This window comes from Hemicordylus capensis, chromosome 1, assembly GCF_027244095.1.
Source record: "Hemicordylus capensis ecotype Gifberg chromosome 1, rHemCap1.1.pri, whole genome shotgun sequence".
NCBI classification, from domain to species: domain Eukaryota; kingdom Metazoa; phylum Chordata; class Lepidosauria; order Squamata; family Cordylidae; genus Hemicordylus; species Hemicordylus capensis.
This window is the reverse complement of record NC_069657.1, coordinates 432,086,798-432,102,524: the sequence shown is the minus strand read 5'-3', so window position 1 is coordinate 432,102,524 and position 15,727 is coordinate 432,086,798. Positions and strand designations below refer to the sequence as shown.

The window sequence follows — 15,727 nt, the reverse complement described above, 5'->3', positions numbered from 1 at the left end:
CTGCTTCTGTTTTACGCATTTAACTTCAGAACTGGCAGGCCTCAGTGCTCCTGTATGGTTTTTACCACCTTCCAACCTTGTTCCGCATAAGGGGGCATGGCTACTGAGTTCCTTGTAAAGGGCCAGAGGAGCCAGTGCTCCAATCCATTACCTGCATAGGCTGCATAAGTAATAGCACTCACCATATGCTCAGAGGCACATACTGCTGGCTTGTTTTTAACTGTTACTGTCACAGTAATCCATAGACTTTTCTGTTGCCATCAGCCTACACAAGTAGTGGATTGAAGCATGGAGGACCTAGCCAAATTGTGTTTCCGTGGTTATGATTTTGTAAGCCAGTACGATATCTTGGACTGGACATCAGGTCTCATGCCCCCATGGCATGAACATCATAGGCCATCGAGTCTCCTTGCTTTTTAGAGCTCAGTTGGAGTTGTTACACCCATAATTAACCTGTAAACCAAAGGGTGATTTTTTGTTGTTGTTGCTTTAATTGAATATATATCTTCCTCAGATTTTCACCAAAGATGCTGCTTTCTGTGGTCAATAAAAGTAATCTTTGTTTGCTTATGTATCTAACAGGCTTCAAGGCTGTCTTTCAGGTGACACTTCCAGATCAATACAAAAGATATAAAATTCAGCAGTTGATGTAAAAGCCAGTTAAAATTCACACCAGCAGTAAAACAGCAGCTCAAGACAAAAGTAAAAGCAATGGCAAAAATAGTACTGTTAATTGAAAGCCCAGGAAAATAATAGCCTGGTGCCAAAAAAAACGACGAAGCAGGGTACCAGTTGAGTGTCCTTGGAGAGAGAGCATTCAACAGTTGGGGTGCAATCACTGAAAACTTGGCTGTAACTTTGCTTACCACCCACCTCACTTCTGAAGGCAGGCCTCCAGTGCAGATCTTAAAGAGTACACTGGTTCATATGGGAGCAGTTGGTTCTTCAGACGTATGGTCAAAGGCATACTGGTCTTTAAAAGTCAAAATTAGCTCCTTGCATTGTACTTGGAAAGAAACTGGAAGGCAGTTTTAATACTGCCAAGATATGTGCTGAGCATCCTGTGTCAATAAATAGTACTGACCACATTCTGAAGCAACTGAAGTTTCCAAATAATTGTGAGGGCAGCCTCACAAAAACAGTAGCTTGCAGTTATCAAATTTCGATGTGAATTGGGTAACTTCTGTCCCTTTGGAAATGCTGTATAATTGGCTCATGTCAGAATGGCAGCCTATGTCGCATAGAGGAAAGAAGCAGAGGGCAAGAGAGGATAAAAGCCCAGGGTTCCAAGACATCTGCCAGTGGTCAGCCAAAGAGGATGGGCACTTGATTTTCAGCTGCTGCTTGAGATAGGGAGCCAGCTTAAATTTGTGAGGTAGGCAGAGGATAGGATTGGGTAGTCTTGATGTGGGTGGTGTGTAAATGTAGCTTGTTGTAAAGGTCTGTTTCTTTTGATCGTAGCGTAGACTGTATCTTGTTAACTCAGCTTACATAAGTGATCAAATGTATGACCTTTTCTCTAGTCTGTCTTCTTACAGCTGGTATTCCTATTAACAGGCATTGGGCAGTCTCCCGTTCTTGCTGTATGTCATTTCGGTTGTTCCGTCTCACTAAAGAAGAGATATTGAATCAGGAAGAAGGATTAATTCAAAAACACCTGGGATGCATTGCTAGACATCAGAAAGCTTGTCCCTCCCCAACCAGAGACCAAGGGAAATTTTATTTATTACAAATATTTATTTAAATAACTCCCAAGGTGGGCTTTCAAAATGAAAACATAATACAATTGCATATTAAAACAATCTAAAAGGCAGTTCAACAGCAACTGCAAAACATCACTTAAAACAGCAGCTATTTTTTATCAGCCATTAGGCTGGTTAAAAGCCTTCCTGGATCTTTCTACATGGCAGTGAAAGATTAACAGAGAAGGGATAAGATGAGCCTCCTTAAGGAGGGAGTATGAAATTCTGGGTACAACCACAGAACAAGCCCTCTCCCATGTCCCAACCAGTAGGGATGTGCACGAACTGGTTCGGTGCTGCTTTTCTGGAGTGCTGAACTGGTTTGAAAGTCTAGTGTTCGAGCCAGTTCAGAGGCAGGGGAGTTCCTTTAAGGGGCAGGGAGGGTGCTCTTAGCTTTCCCACTGCTTTCCTCCCACCGGCACTCTCCTCAGAAACATTGGTGTGGGGCTGCAGCGTACCTTCTTGCAGTCCCGGTGAACGTCACCATGCAAATGGCCAACACACTTGTGCACGGCATGCATGCACATCGGCCATTTGCCTGGTGCCGTTCTCCGGGGCTGCAAGAAGGTACACTGCAGCCCTGCACCTGCGCTTTTGGGGAGAGCGCCAGTGGGGGAAATGGGGCGGGGCAAGTAAGGACCCCACCTCCCGGGAGCCTCAGAATATCTTGGTGGGATGCAGAGAAGGATGTCCCCAGAAGTTCTTAGCATTTGAGCAGGTTCATAGGAGACAAAATAGTTAAGGTCCCAAGCCACTGAGAGCGATAAAGATCAAAACTAGTACCTAAAGTAGAGGGACTTGCTGGGGTAAGAGAATCAGTTGCTAAGGTGAGACCACATGGCTGTAGCACAGTGTGGACAAAGATGTCTATAGAAAATGGACAAGGCCATGCCATGGCACATTGAGTTATGCAATGGTTTTACACTGGCACTACAGCCAGACCATCATGATGAATCATCAGCTGCAGTTTTTACCAGGTATGCCTTTTACTTGAACTGTTAAGTGTTCTCTGATGCCAGATGGCCTACAGATTCAGTTTCCAGATTATGATGGGGGGGAAATTTTCATTACGTGAGAGGTGGTTTGAGCTTGATTAGCAAATTCAGGAAAACTTGTCTTTTGGAGGTCGCCAGTAAATTCCATTTTTCTGGGTTTTTGATTATTTTTTCCTAGACCTTGTCCTACATTTATGCTATTGGAAAGGTTAAGGCTCAGTTTCCTGCAATTGCCAGGCTTAATCAGCAGTATAGTTTTTCAGGAATCTTCTCATCTTGTGTCTTCCCTGGAGGCATTAAATGCATTGTGGCTTAACAACTGAAAACCCTTTTCTACTTCTTTGTTAATGTTGAAGCTACCCCATCAAGTTCTCATACTTGTCTGTGAGACATTTTCTCTGTCTCACAAAGGTAATGAGGGCAAACTAGATTCTGGAATTTTACTCTTGCCACATTACATTTGACTGCATACAGAGGTACCTGGAAATCAAAGCAGCTGCAGGTTCATTTGCAGCAGGATGAACTCTGCTTCCTCACCTTCACTTGTTATTTCAAAGACAGAACCTCTGCATACAACACTCTTCCCCACCTCCACTCCCCACAATGCTTCAGGAAGGTTTTTCTTTTTCTTTTAAGAAGATGGTTGATTTTTCAAGTGAATTGAATCTTTGCTTAAATGTTGGTTTTGTGCTTTATTTTTAAGAACGGTTTTTCTTCTTCCTTTTGCATTTCATAAACAGCTTCTGGAAGTAGCTCATGATTAACACAAGAACCAGCCAATCAGCTTTGTACATTTCCAGGGTTCCATTTCCAGCCAGTCAGCTTTGTACATTTCCCTGCTCTGTGGTTTCATGGTTGGCGCATACACTGTCCAACTCCAGTTTCTGCCAAAAGCCAGACAAACAGGTTTCCCATGAGCTTAGTCTAATAGGAGGATGTTTTATTCATTCATTCATTTAATTTTTATGCCGTCTTTCATAAGACATCCCAAGGTGGTTTACAAAAGTTTAAAAACTCAATTAAAATCACATTTAAAACCTTAAAATCAGTTAAATAATAAAAACCATAGAACACCAAAAAACAACCATTAAAAAGACAAACAGAAGCAGGAAAGCTGAGAGACCCAGCAGCTCCTAAAGGGTAAATAAAAAGGTATTTAGTTTTTTAAGAGCAGCCACAGTTTACAAGGAACAGACATTCACTGGGAGAGCATTTCAGAGCAACCATAGAGAAGGTCCTATCCTGTGTGCACTACAATTTAGCCTCTCTCAGTGTCAGCACATGGAGCAAAGGCTCCTCTGACAACCTTGTTGGGTGGGCAGAAACCCTGGGGAGCAGCAGCCCAGGTATCCAAGACCCAAACCTTTAAGGGCTTTAAAGTCATAACCAGCACCTTGAATTGGATCTGGAAACAAATTGGCAGCCAATGCAGCTCTTTCAAAATAGGTGCAATGTGTTCTGAGCGAGCAGTTCCAGAGAGAACCCTGGCAGCTGCATTCTACACCAACTGACATTTCCAAATATTCTTCAGGGGCAGCCCCATGTAAAGTGCATTGCAATGATCCAGCTGCGACGTGACTAAGGCATGAGTAACCGTGGCCAGATTTGTCTTCTCGAGAAATGGCTGCTACTGACGCACTAGCCGAAGCTGTGCAAAGGCACCCCTGGTCACCACCTCCACCTGAGCAATCAAAAGCAAGAGCTGGGTCCAGCAACCCCCAAGCTACACACTTGCTCTTTCAAGGGAAGCACAACCCCACCCTGTCCTGATTGGCTCTTCTACTGACCAGCAGCACCTCTGTCTTGTCTGGATTTAACCTCAGTTTGCTAGCCCTCATCCCCCATCAGCCCATCACCGCCCCCAGCATCCGGTTCAGTACATTCACTGTCTCTCTAGGATCTGATGTCAGAGAAAGGTAGAGCTGTATATTGATGACACTTCAGTCCAGACTTCCTGATGACCTCTCTCAGCAGTTTCATGTAGATGTTGAACAGTATGGGGGACAGTATTGAGCCTTGTGGGGCCCCATAGATACTGAGGTGCAGTGGGATGCTCAGTATACCAACAGAATCCCCATCCTATTTCTTAGGCCCTCTGGGACAAACATTCAAAATGCTGATGTTGCTTAACCGGGCATCTGGAGAGGGGAATGGACTCACGATAGATGACTACAACTCCTCCTCCCCGACCCTCAAGGCGGAGCTGCTGTAGGATCATGAAACCTGGAGGGCAGATCTGGAAGAGACCCACTTCACCGAGCCCACCCAAGCAGATCACACATACCACGTCAGCATGCTCATCTACAATTAAATCATGGATGAGAGATATTTTTGCGTTTGCTGACCTGGCATTCAACAGCAGAGCCCTAATCTTTGAGGGAGTGTTCCCAGAACTCCCTGGTGCTTCAGGATTGGGAGAAGAGCTGGAAAAAGGAATAAGTCTCAGTTGCCTAGACTGTTTCCCCCTGTAATGCTTGTCCAAATCCCACTGCCATATCTCACTCTGCCCACCACCTAAGAAATAACTGCCCCCAGTCCCCCCTCTCCCAGGCACATGCTAAGCACCAGCTCCCACAGGTGGGTAGAGTTTTAAAAGGCAGAGTTTAAAGAGTTCCCTCAGGCCATGCAAATCTCAGGTTATCTCGTTCCCAGGCCATCAAGAAGAGACAAGCTACAAGCTAGAAGCCACAAGCTTCCAACCATCTGTAGTCTGAACACTCCACACAATTCCTTGCAGGCCACAGGCTGAGAGCCCTTGCGCTCTCGCCCTTAGAGCCCCTGGTGGCGCAGTGGTAAAACTGCCGCCCTGTAACCAGAAGGTTACAAGTTCGATCCTAACCAGGGGCTCAAGGTTGACTCAGCCTTCCATCCTTCCGAGGTCGGTAAAATGAGTACCCAGAATGTTGGGGGCAATATGCTAAATCATTGTAAACTGCTTAGAGAGCTCCGGCTATAGAGCGGTATATAAATGTACGTGCTATTGCTATTGCTTAGGCTCGTGCGGGGCTGTCCTTAGGGCATGGCAAGCAGGGCGGCCGCCTCGGGGCCCACTCTTTTAACCCCCATTAGAATTAACTGGAAGGGAGCCCCACACTGGCTGACTTGCCCCGGGCCCCGCACCCTGCTAGGGCTATCTAAGGACAGCCCTGGGCTCGTGCCTCTGTCTCCAGGTGTTCTCTTATACCTGCCGAAGGGGGGAGGGCAGAGCAAGCAGTGTTGCCCTTCTGTTGTTGTAGCTCTGTTCCAACAGATGTTGAACATCTGTCCAAAATGCAGTGAGTGTAATGGGTTTATCACCGACACCCTCCGTTTTTAAGGTGCCAAAGGTCTCTTTGAGGACTAACACCTACTTTTTTAGAGTTGTGCTGCTAATTGATCTGATAAGAGAACTAGTTGCAAGTACTGATAGTTCCAGAAGGATTTGAGCACATGTGGAAGTGACTTTAAGGACTCATCTGAATCTGAAAACAGTAATGTGAGGTTGGGTCCTGAGCTTCTGACTGTTTGTGTGTCTTGCAGATCTTATGGATTCACACGTTTGCTGTCTTATTTTAGCAATAGCACAAGCAACCTAGTTAGCATAGTTGCACCCCATTACAAAAGGCCACTAATTATGGCTGTGTAGACTGACTTGCATTTCCTGCTGCCTTGGAATAAATAGCCAAAGGAGTGAGTAAATGTCAGGAGTGAGACAAGGAGCTAGATTGTTATTCTGCTGGATGTAACCGTGAGTTGGGATGTGCCTGAAATAGAACCGTCTATATGGACTGCTTCACACTGGCTGGGGCTATTTTTAAGTGCTACTAAACCTTGTGGCTGGAACCTCAGCTTCTCAGGATACATACCCTGGAGGACCGAGATAACAGCATGGTAGGACTTGTGCCCTTTGAATGTACTTCTGCAGTGGTATATACAAAACAGAGCTTCATCACTGCTGAAGCTTTGATGAGAGTTTGAATGTTTTGTTTGCTTCTTCACTAGCTCTTTCCATCTAATCTGAAATACAAAGACAGAATTTAACCCATATAGTAATATTTCCTGTTAGAATTTAAAGTTCTGTATTCTGCTTAGAGCATAAACCTAAATTAACTAGCCAGCCTGTCTGTTCAATTTTGAAATTGAGTTGATGTAAGGTTTTTCTTACATAGATGTTTCTTTCTCTCAGGTATTGTTATATTTACTTAGATTTCTTTCCGGCCCTATCCCAAAGACTGAAGGTCAGTAATAAAATGTTCTTCTCTCCTGTTCTGTTTATTATGTTGATGGCTCTTTTGGGACTACTATTTTTGTTTCCATTAAAGCTATACGTTTTGTTGGTTTTTAAAAATGTTTTTATAAGATTGTTGGAACACTTGCAGTCTGAAAAAAAACTTTTTAAATGTTGCAGATTAGCCAACTGTATCACTGGTGAGCAAAGCTCTGTGTCTGGTTTTTCTTTCTTTCTTGTTTGGCATAGATTTCTGGGAAATACACCTAACAATTCCAATGTTGTATGAGAAATTAAATTCTTGTGTGCAAGTGTGGTGAACTGCTCAGTTTTTTCCATAGAAAGGTAACTTTTTACTGTGGGGGAAAAGCCCTGTCCCATGGAAAAAGCAATGGAATTGTAATTATTCTGCCTTTATCAAAAGTGTAGCCATATTTTTATTCATGTTTTAAATATTGAGTAAATGAAGAATTGATTAAAATAGAGAAAGCTGAAATGAGAAAGGAGCAGGGTTTGCATGCCCTAGAACAGAGGTTCCTCACCTTTGGTAGGGATATGAATGTTTCGGCGGGGTGGGGAGCGGTACCTTGAAGCATAAGTAAAGCAGGTCCTTACCTGCTCCTCCACCCCACCCCACCGCTTTCCCACGTGCAGCGCTTCGCTGCTCAGAACAGATGCCATGTGCATCCTGGCACCACACGCAGGCTGTGGGTGAAGCCCCGAGACCAAACTGCTGAGTGGCAGGCGCAGCGCCCGGAAAAACAGCAGGGTGGCGTAGAAGCAGGTAACAACCTGCTTTACTCATGCTTAAAGGTACCGCTCCCCACCCTGCCAAAATGATTCATCGGGCCACACCAAATCAATTCAGCACATCCCCACTGGTTACGCTGAATCAATTCGCGTACATCCCTAATCTTTGGTACTCCAGATGTTGCCAAACGACAACCCCCATCACCCCCAGCTTGTTCCCATAAGTTGGGAATTCTTGCCCTAGAACAATTACTTTCAGACTTCGCACACATCAGGTGGGCTTTCTCTATCTATACTGTTAAACTTCATAATAAACTTGTGTGCCAACTCAACTACTTCTTTTATGAATCAAATTAAAACATTCATTTAAAAATATTTAAAGTATTCACATTCCATTAAACTAAATCTGATTAGTTTGAAACATCCTATTCTTATAATGAGAGTTTCCAGCTGTATGCTTCCTTATCCATGTATTTAAATATTTATACCTCATCACCCCCAGTATACTACAGCTCAAGTATACTAACAAAAAAATACACAATAAAACCAATAAAATAGAAATGAACTAAAAGCAAATTAAAACCAACATTTAAAATTATAAGCTAAAATGTTAAAAACCCACTAGATATAGCTAAAGTGTTAAAATGCCTCTCTAAAAATCTGTCTTTAATAATTTCTTAGAGACCCTAATGGAGGGACCATGGTGGAGTGCTTCTGGGAGGGCATTCCAAAGTTGCAGGGCCCTTCGCTTCTATTTTCAAGTCATAGCCTAATTGTGGTGGTCTTGTCGTTGGTCTGTAGGTTTTGAACGTATTGTGACTAGGGGTGTGTGAGCCGGTTTGTGGTCAAGCTGGATCGGCCCTGAACTGGCTGACTTCGAAGGCTTGACCTCAAGCTGAACTGGTGGACACGGTTTGAGGGGGGAAGGGGCAGTGAATTCATTTTAAAATATGATAGACTTATCACCGCTGAGTGCTTTGGTGGCCGGGGTGGGTGGGTGCTGCAGCGGCTGCGGGGCATCTCCGGCAGCTCCCCTTCCCCCACTGGCCTCCCCCCCCCAAGTCTTCGGGTGCCAGTTCAGCCTGTTTTGGGGCCATTTTGGCCCTCTGTCTGTGCGAGGTGGCCATTTAGGGGGCTGTTACACATGTGCAGTGGTCATTTGTGTGACCCAGGTCAAAAATGGCCACCATGTGTGTACAGAGGGCTGAAATGGCCCCAAAACGGGATGAACTGGCCCAGAGAGATTCGGGGGGAGGCCAGCAGGAGGAGGGGGAGCCACCAGAGGAAACCCCCCCCCACACACACACACAGAGCTGCCACAGCCCCAAGACTGCCAAAGCCCTTTGTGGCAGTAAATCTATCATTTTTAAACGAATTTACTGTCCCCCTTGAGCCGGGTCTGGACCGGTTTGGTTTTGCACTGAGCAAGGCCTGGCTCTCCTGTGCACAAAAAACCAAGTCCGGTTCAAGTCTGGTTTGAGTTGAGCTGAATCGAGTTTTCCAGTTTTGTGCACATCCCTAGTTCTGACCCCCTCTGAAGAGCAACGTGAATCCATGTCTAAGGACTCCTTCCATTCAGACTTCTTTTGCATCTATATCTTGATGTTCTCTTGCCCCCTTGGGCTACCAAAGCACTTCACCCATAGGAAATTTAAAAAAAAAAGGAAGATCCAGCCACACAGATTCTTGCCCTCAAACCAAAATATAATTGATATCATAATAGATGACAGTGGTTTTTTGCTATAGAAATCCTTGTGAGGGATGAAGGTGTTTTTTTGGCCATGTAGGTTTACAGCTGGGTGCTCCTAGATCTGTTGAAGCTCAGGTTGCAGCAGCTGCCAAGGCACTATTCTCTTGCTCTACAGTCCCTTATTAGAATTGGAAGTAGTGACAACAGTCAATCATACCTTTGTAACTCTAAAGCTAGAATGCATGCTCTGGTGATGTAGAACATGCCTCCTAGAGAGAGTGAATCACCAGGAGCACTAAGCTCTTATCTTCTGGGCACAATTTTAACTTTCTGACCTAAGTTTGATCTACAAAGCCGTAACTGCTTTAAACTATTGGATTGGGCTGGTATAAAAATGTAAAATAATAATAATAATAAATAACACACACACCAGTGGCAGTCAAATAAAACATTGAAGAGTAATCTTTTAAAAAATATCCTGTGTGCTCCAAATCAGGGTGTCAAGCATTGGTAGGAAAAGCACTTTTTGCATGTGGCTGTCTACCAATGAGAACCTCCCCCCTTTTTATTTATTGAATTATGTGCTGCTCTTCAGATCTCAGACTTTTACCTTTAAAAGATAAATATCCTTAATAGTAAATTTAAAAACAGCAGTATCAGCAGGTTGAAACAAGTACAATTCAGCATAAAACATATCTAAAACATTAGTCTTAAAATCCAGACAAATAAAAAGGTCTCCACTTGACATCAAAAGTACATCCAAGTGGATGCCAGGTAAGCTTCACTTAGGAAAGCATTTCACAACCAGGGCTCCAGTCAAAAAGGCCCTTCCTCTTGTCAGTGGGGGAACTTGGAGAAGGGATAAAACCCAAACATGCTCATGCAGGAGAAGGCATTAAGATAACTGAGTCAGAAAGCAAGCTGCTCTATTCTATATTAAATTGAGTCTTAGTCCAAGGGTAGTCCACACACATAGTGCATTACAGGGATCCAAATGGGATGTTACTGGAGCATGGATAACCATGTCCTGGTTAGCTGGTGTGGAGAGCTAGTGTGGGAAGAGAGCTGGTCTTGTGGTAGCAAGCATGAATTGTCCCCATTGCTAAGCAAGGTCTGCATGCAGAAGGTTCCAAGTTCCCTCCCTGGCATCTCCAAGATAGGGCTGAGAGAGACTCTTGTCTACAACCTTGGAGAAGCCACTGCCAGTTTGTAGTCAGTACTGAGCTAGATGGACCAATGGTATAAGGCAGCTTCCTATGTTCCTAGCTCTGTTTTGGAGGGGTTGTCGTTGGTAAAAAGTGCTTTGAGTCACAAAGATGGGAATGGATTTAATCGCACTCCAAGTTGTAAACCTGATCCTTTAGGGGAGTGCAACCCCTATCCAGAATAGGCTGAACTCCTAAATTGGTTACAAGTCACCTACAAATAGTGTCTTCATCTTGTCTGGATTGAACTTCTTTTTACTGGCCTTCATCCCATCCATTACCACAATAATAATTGTGGTTTTTAATCTGACTTTTTAAAAAAAGTTAATTTTATTACTTTTATTGTATCTGTATCTATCTTATTGTTGTGAGCTGCCCCGAGCAGTAGTGCACTGGAGGGCTGGGGTAATAAATTAAATTAAATTAAATTAATACACCAGCATAGAAGCCTCTAAAAAGAAGGGCTGTAGATTAGCTGTTGACTGATCTTAACAGCAGCTGCACAAAATTTGGCAACCTTGTAGGTGATAGAAGTTTTCTTATCTGCAAGGAAGAGTGTGGTGTAAAATTCAGCAGTCAGGCTGGGAAAGCGTGATAGCAAGGGAGAAATAAGATTGCACCAGCTATCATTATAAAATGGACAAAACAGCAGCACATGGTGGACAGATTCGATCTCACCTGAGCCACAGGGGCATAACCGACTGGCCAGAGGGGTTTTAAAAAACCTTCCAGATAAAACTGCTGATGGTAAGGCACCATATCTTGCTCTGAGGAAAACCCTGTGATGGCTCAGTAAAGAAAGGGATAATAACTAGCTAGCAGGTTCTCGGTTAAAGTCACCAAGGCTTTTGGATGGAGCTTAAATCGTTCTGATGTTCAATGTCCAAGACCCTCTGTTTGAGTATCTCCTTGGCCCAACTGTAATCTAGTAATGACAAATGTTCATCAGAAAGGCCAAGTAATGACAAATTTACCCATTGGTGCTCCTGTCGAGGTGGATTGAAACCTATCGGCCAACATAATAAGAGGGATCAATCCCAGAGGGGAAAAATGTATCCTAAACCATTAATTGAGGATTAAAATCCATGCTTTTGTTTCCACCCTTTGGAGGCCCATTTCCAACCTCAATGCTGCATTGGAGATACATCGAGGGGTCCTGAATACTGCTCTAATAAACTTAGATTGGATTATCTCTAGCAGTCTATAGTTAGGGTAGGGGCCCAGTTATGCGCCATACAAAAGTTGGGCCAATCATTTAGCAGCAAATAACTTTAATGATGCAGGGATAACCTCTCCACCTTTGGAGCAAAATAATCTTAATGTTACTGAAGCACTTCTTTGTGCCTGTTGGGCAATGTAGTCCACATGGGCCTTCCATGATCTAGTGGCATGAAAAACCACACCCAGATATTTGAAATTGTTGACCTGCTCTATACGATGGCCTTCTATATGCCAGTTAAATCTCTTAGGCTTCCTGGCAAAGACCATCACTTTGGATTTTTGGAAGTTAATTACCAAGTGGTTGTCCTTGCAGTAAGTGGCCAAGAGCCTAAGCAAAGGCTGCTTTGAAATCTACAAAGGCCACATACAAGGAGGACTTATGTTTGTTGCTATATTTCTCAATCAGATGGCGTAATACCAGGGCATGGTCCATGGTTGACCGCCCTGTTCTAAAACCAGCCTGTTCATCGCCCCAAATACCTTCATTCTCCATCCAGCCTTGCAACTTCCAATCTAAATGCCTCATGTAAAGCTTACTGATTGGGTGATAGTTGGCAGGATCACATCTATCCCCCTTTTAAAATATGGGCACTATTGTAGCTATGCCCCAGTCTTCAGGTATGAGCCCAGTTCAATCTATGCATATAAAGAGGGCTGCCAATACAGTGGCCCACCAATCTGCATTAAACGTAATCATTTGAGAAGAGATACAATCACAGACCGAGGCCTTGCCAACTTTTAAAGAATCAATAAGCTTATTAACTTTGGCATCTGAAACAGGTGGCCATTCAGGGAGTGGGTCATTCTAAAACTCTGCTGAGGCTAGTTCCTTCTCCTGGGCCAAATAGAGAGCTTTAAAGTGTAATTCTCATGTCTCCATAGGGACCTGACTAGTCAAATGGGAGGAATAATGGTCTGAGCAGCCAGCTGTAATACACCAGAAGAGAGGGGAAATCCTCTCTGTAACTGAAGAAATCAGCCGCTGCCAGGACAACCTTTGTGTGATGACTCCTATGGAGGCCGTGGAGGAGGATTCTTTAGATGAAGACCCAGAGCAGGGGGAGCAGGCTGAAACTCCGGCCGGCTCAACGGAGCCAGAGCTGACACGCTTGCAGGCCCATCTGCCTCTTTCCCTTACTCCTCCTAATGAAGCCTCTGAGGCCGCTGAAGGCGAGGTACCTGCCCCAGATCACCGACAGTGGTGTTTGGCGAGAGTACAGACTCAGAGGGAGGAACGCGGTAGGTCAGAGAGGCTAGTCAGAAGGAACAAGTTTCCCAGCTCTGGCCCAGCCATATCTCCTTGATAAGACCCAGCTGCAGTTACGGGCGGGGCTCTCAGCACTCTGCCTATTTAGAGCAGCCTGGAAGCTGCGTCTGTGCTGGAAACCATGTCCATAGTGACCAGCCCTACTGTGAGCAACCTTGACCCATGTGGTGTTGTCTGACTCCGTTTCGTGTGCACCCCTGATCCTGTGGACTACCCAGTTTAGACCTCTGGCAACGTTTGTGACTCTCCGATCGTCCATCCTCTGGTGTTGACTACTTGCTGCGTCTGACTTTCCGTTCCTGTCTCTCCTTTCCCCTCCGAAAACAGTGGTTTTTGCAGCTGCTGGGCAATCGGCCAAGGCAGGTTATTACACTTTGAGCCTCTCTTTTCTTAGCTTTGATTAAGAATTTATATTTTTTCCCCCAGGACTAATAGTGTTGAAGGAGTTGCACATTGAGGGTGTTGTTGGTACAATTTATAGTTTGCCACTAGCTCCTTCTTGGTAGCTACACACTCTTGGTCGTACCAACCTCTTGACCTACCCGTTAGCCGACAGTTATTAATTCTTTCACATGCAAGATGATCTCGTATCATATGGGTGAGTGTCTCATAATGATCATATACAAGCCCAATCTCTCCCCTTATTAACTCATTACGAAGTCCCATCATGTTGTCTAAATTTAACAAAATGTCCATAACAAGCCCATCTCTCATCCCATTAATCTGTACTTCCCCAGCCTCCACTCCCAAAGCAAAATTGAATTTATCCTTAGAATGAGATGTCCCAGCTGGCAGGTTAGTCCTTAGAATCAAAGGGAGATGGTCGTTATCAGAGCGAGAGTCAACCTCCATTTGAACAACACTACTAACCAGGTTACGGGATGTAAGCCAATAATCCATGGTTGACATCCTGTTCCTAGACCAGTAGGTAAATTCTTCTGGGCTGTCTCCCCTCACTGCTCCATTTAGAATACACAAATCAAACCGAATGGCCAACTGGGCCAAACAAAGGCCTGCAAAATTCTATTTCCCATCCTTGGCCAGCTGGTGGGGAAGAAGGGAATCTCCCATATCTTCTAGTGGGACAGCATGTTAATAGGTATATAAAGCTGTGTCATCGTGCCCCATCCTTGCATTGAAGTCACCTCCCACTAGAATATAAGTTAGCAGGTTGGCCTCAATGCATTCCTCTAGATATTTACCTAGGGCATTGCTGCCCTACCTGGGAATGCTTACTCAGAGGGGCTAAGTATATGTTAATCAGAACCAGGGTGGATTTGATTTAAATCAAACTGATTTAAATCACAATTTAAATCACTAGCAGGGTGGATAAAAATTAAAAAAAAATCCAATTTAAATAAAAAAATCGGATTTTTTAATTTAAATCGGATTTTTTTTAATTTAAATCGGATTTTTTTTATTTTTATCCACCCTGCTAGTGATTTAAATCATGATTTAAATCAGTTTGATTTAAATCAAATCCACCCTGATCAGAACTGTGATTAAATTGCAGTAAAAGTGCAGTCACCCACTGGACATGAAAGGACATAGGGGTAATCTTCACATGAAGTCCTGTTGCAATTAATAGGGCCAGTCCTCCTTTGGGTCTACCCCCCTTTTCACTGGGCAGGGCATTGACATATTACATAGAAACCATCCACCTCAATCTTATCCATGGCCCAAGTCTCCAGCAGGAAAAGAATATCGAATTTAGACAGAAAAGTATACAGTGTACTGTGCTTGATTGGCCAGCAAACTCGCCTGACCTGACCCCATAGAGAATCTATGGGGCATTGCCAAGAGAAGGATGAGAGACATGAGACCAAACAATGCAGAATTGCTGAAGGCCGCTAATGAAGCATCCTGGTCTTCCATAATACCTCATCAGTGCCACAGGCTGATAGCATCCATGCCACGCCGCATTGAGGCAGTAATTGCTGCAAAAGGGGCCCAAACCAAGTACTGAATAAATATGCATGCTTATACTTTTCAGAGATCCGATATTGTTCTATTCTTCAATCCTTGTCTTCTTGGTTCCATGTAATATTCTAATTTTCTGAGATTGTGGATTAGGGGTTTTCATGAGCTGTACGCCATGATCATCACAATTATAACAAATTAAGGCTTGACTTATCTCGCTTTGCATGTAATGTGTCTGTCTCATATATCAGTTTCACCTTTTAATTTGCATTACTGAAATTAATGGACTTTTGCACGATATTCTAATTTTCCGAGTTTCACCTGTAGATTGACTGAAAGCTAACAGAATTCTTTTGCACTTCGGGGAAGCGGGTAACCATTCAGTATCTAAGATATCAGCACTTTGAGGGTGACAATGAAGTAATTGACCTAAAGAGAATTTAATAGCCTTCTGGGTGGACCAACACCATCCCACATTGTATTTATTAATAATTATCCGAAGTGCAACCTGTTTAGTCTGAAGAATTCTGGTATCAGATGTCTTGCTAGAGTCGCTCCCTATGCCCACCGCATTTCTGGTCACAGAAGTCTTTGTGATAAAGCTAGCTGTACTAGATGAATGCTTTTGCATAAGGGCCTCAACTTAAGTCATATTGCAATCAATCTTCTGGCTAATTGAGTTTAAATTTTCAAATATTGTAAGGACGGTCTGAGCTGTTAGTAAACAATG

At 43.9% G+C, this 15,727-nt stretch overlaps 1 protein-coding gene across 6 annotated transcripts in view; it reads left to right on the top strand.

The window, feature by feature from the left end:
• The window catches only part of KLHDC3 (kelch domain containing 3), an 84,309-nt gene that overhangs the window by 14,520 nt on the left and 54,062 nt on the right, over positions 1-15,727 (top strand). Inside the window, exons 1-2 of one of the 6 annotated variants that reach the window (XM_053313294.1) lie at positions 6,547-6,607; positions 6,903-6,954. The exons of 4 other annotated variants lie outside the window; for them this stretch is intronic. The gene's annotated coding sequence lies outside the window, so the exon portion shown is untranslated. Of the gene's footprint in view, positions 1-6,546; positions 6,608-6,902; positions 6,955-15,727 lie in introns of those variants that run through there. One more of the 6 variants, XM_053313311.1, reaches the window with a different exon arrangement.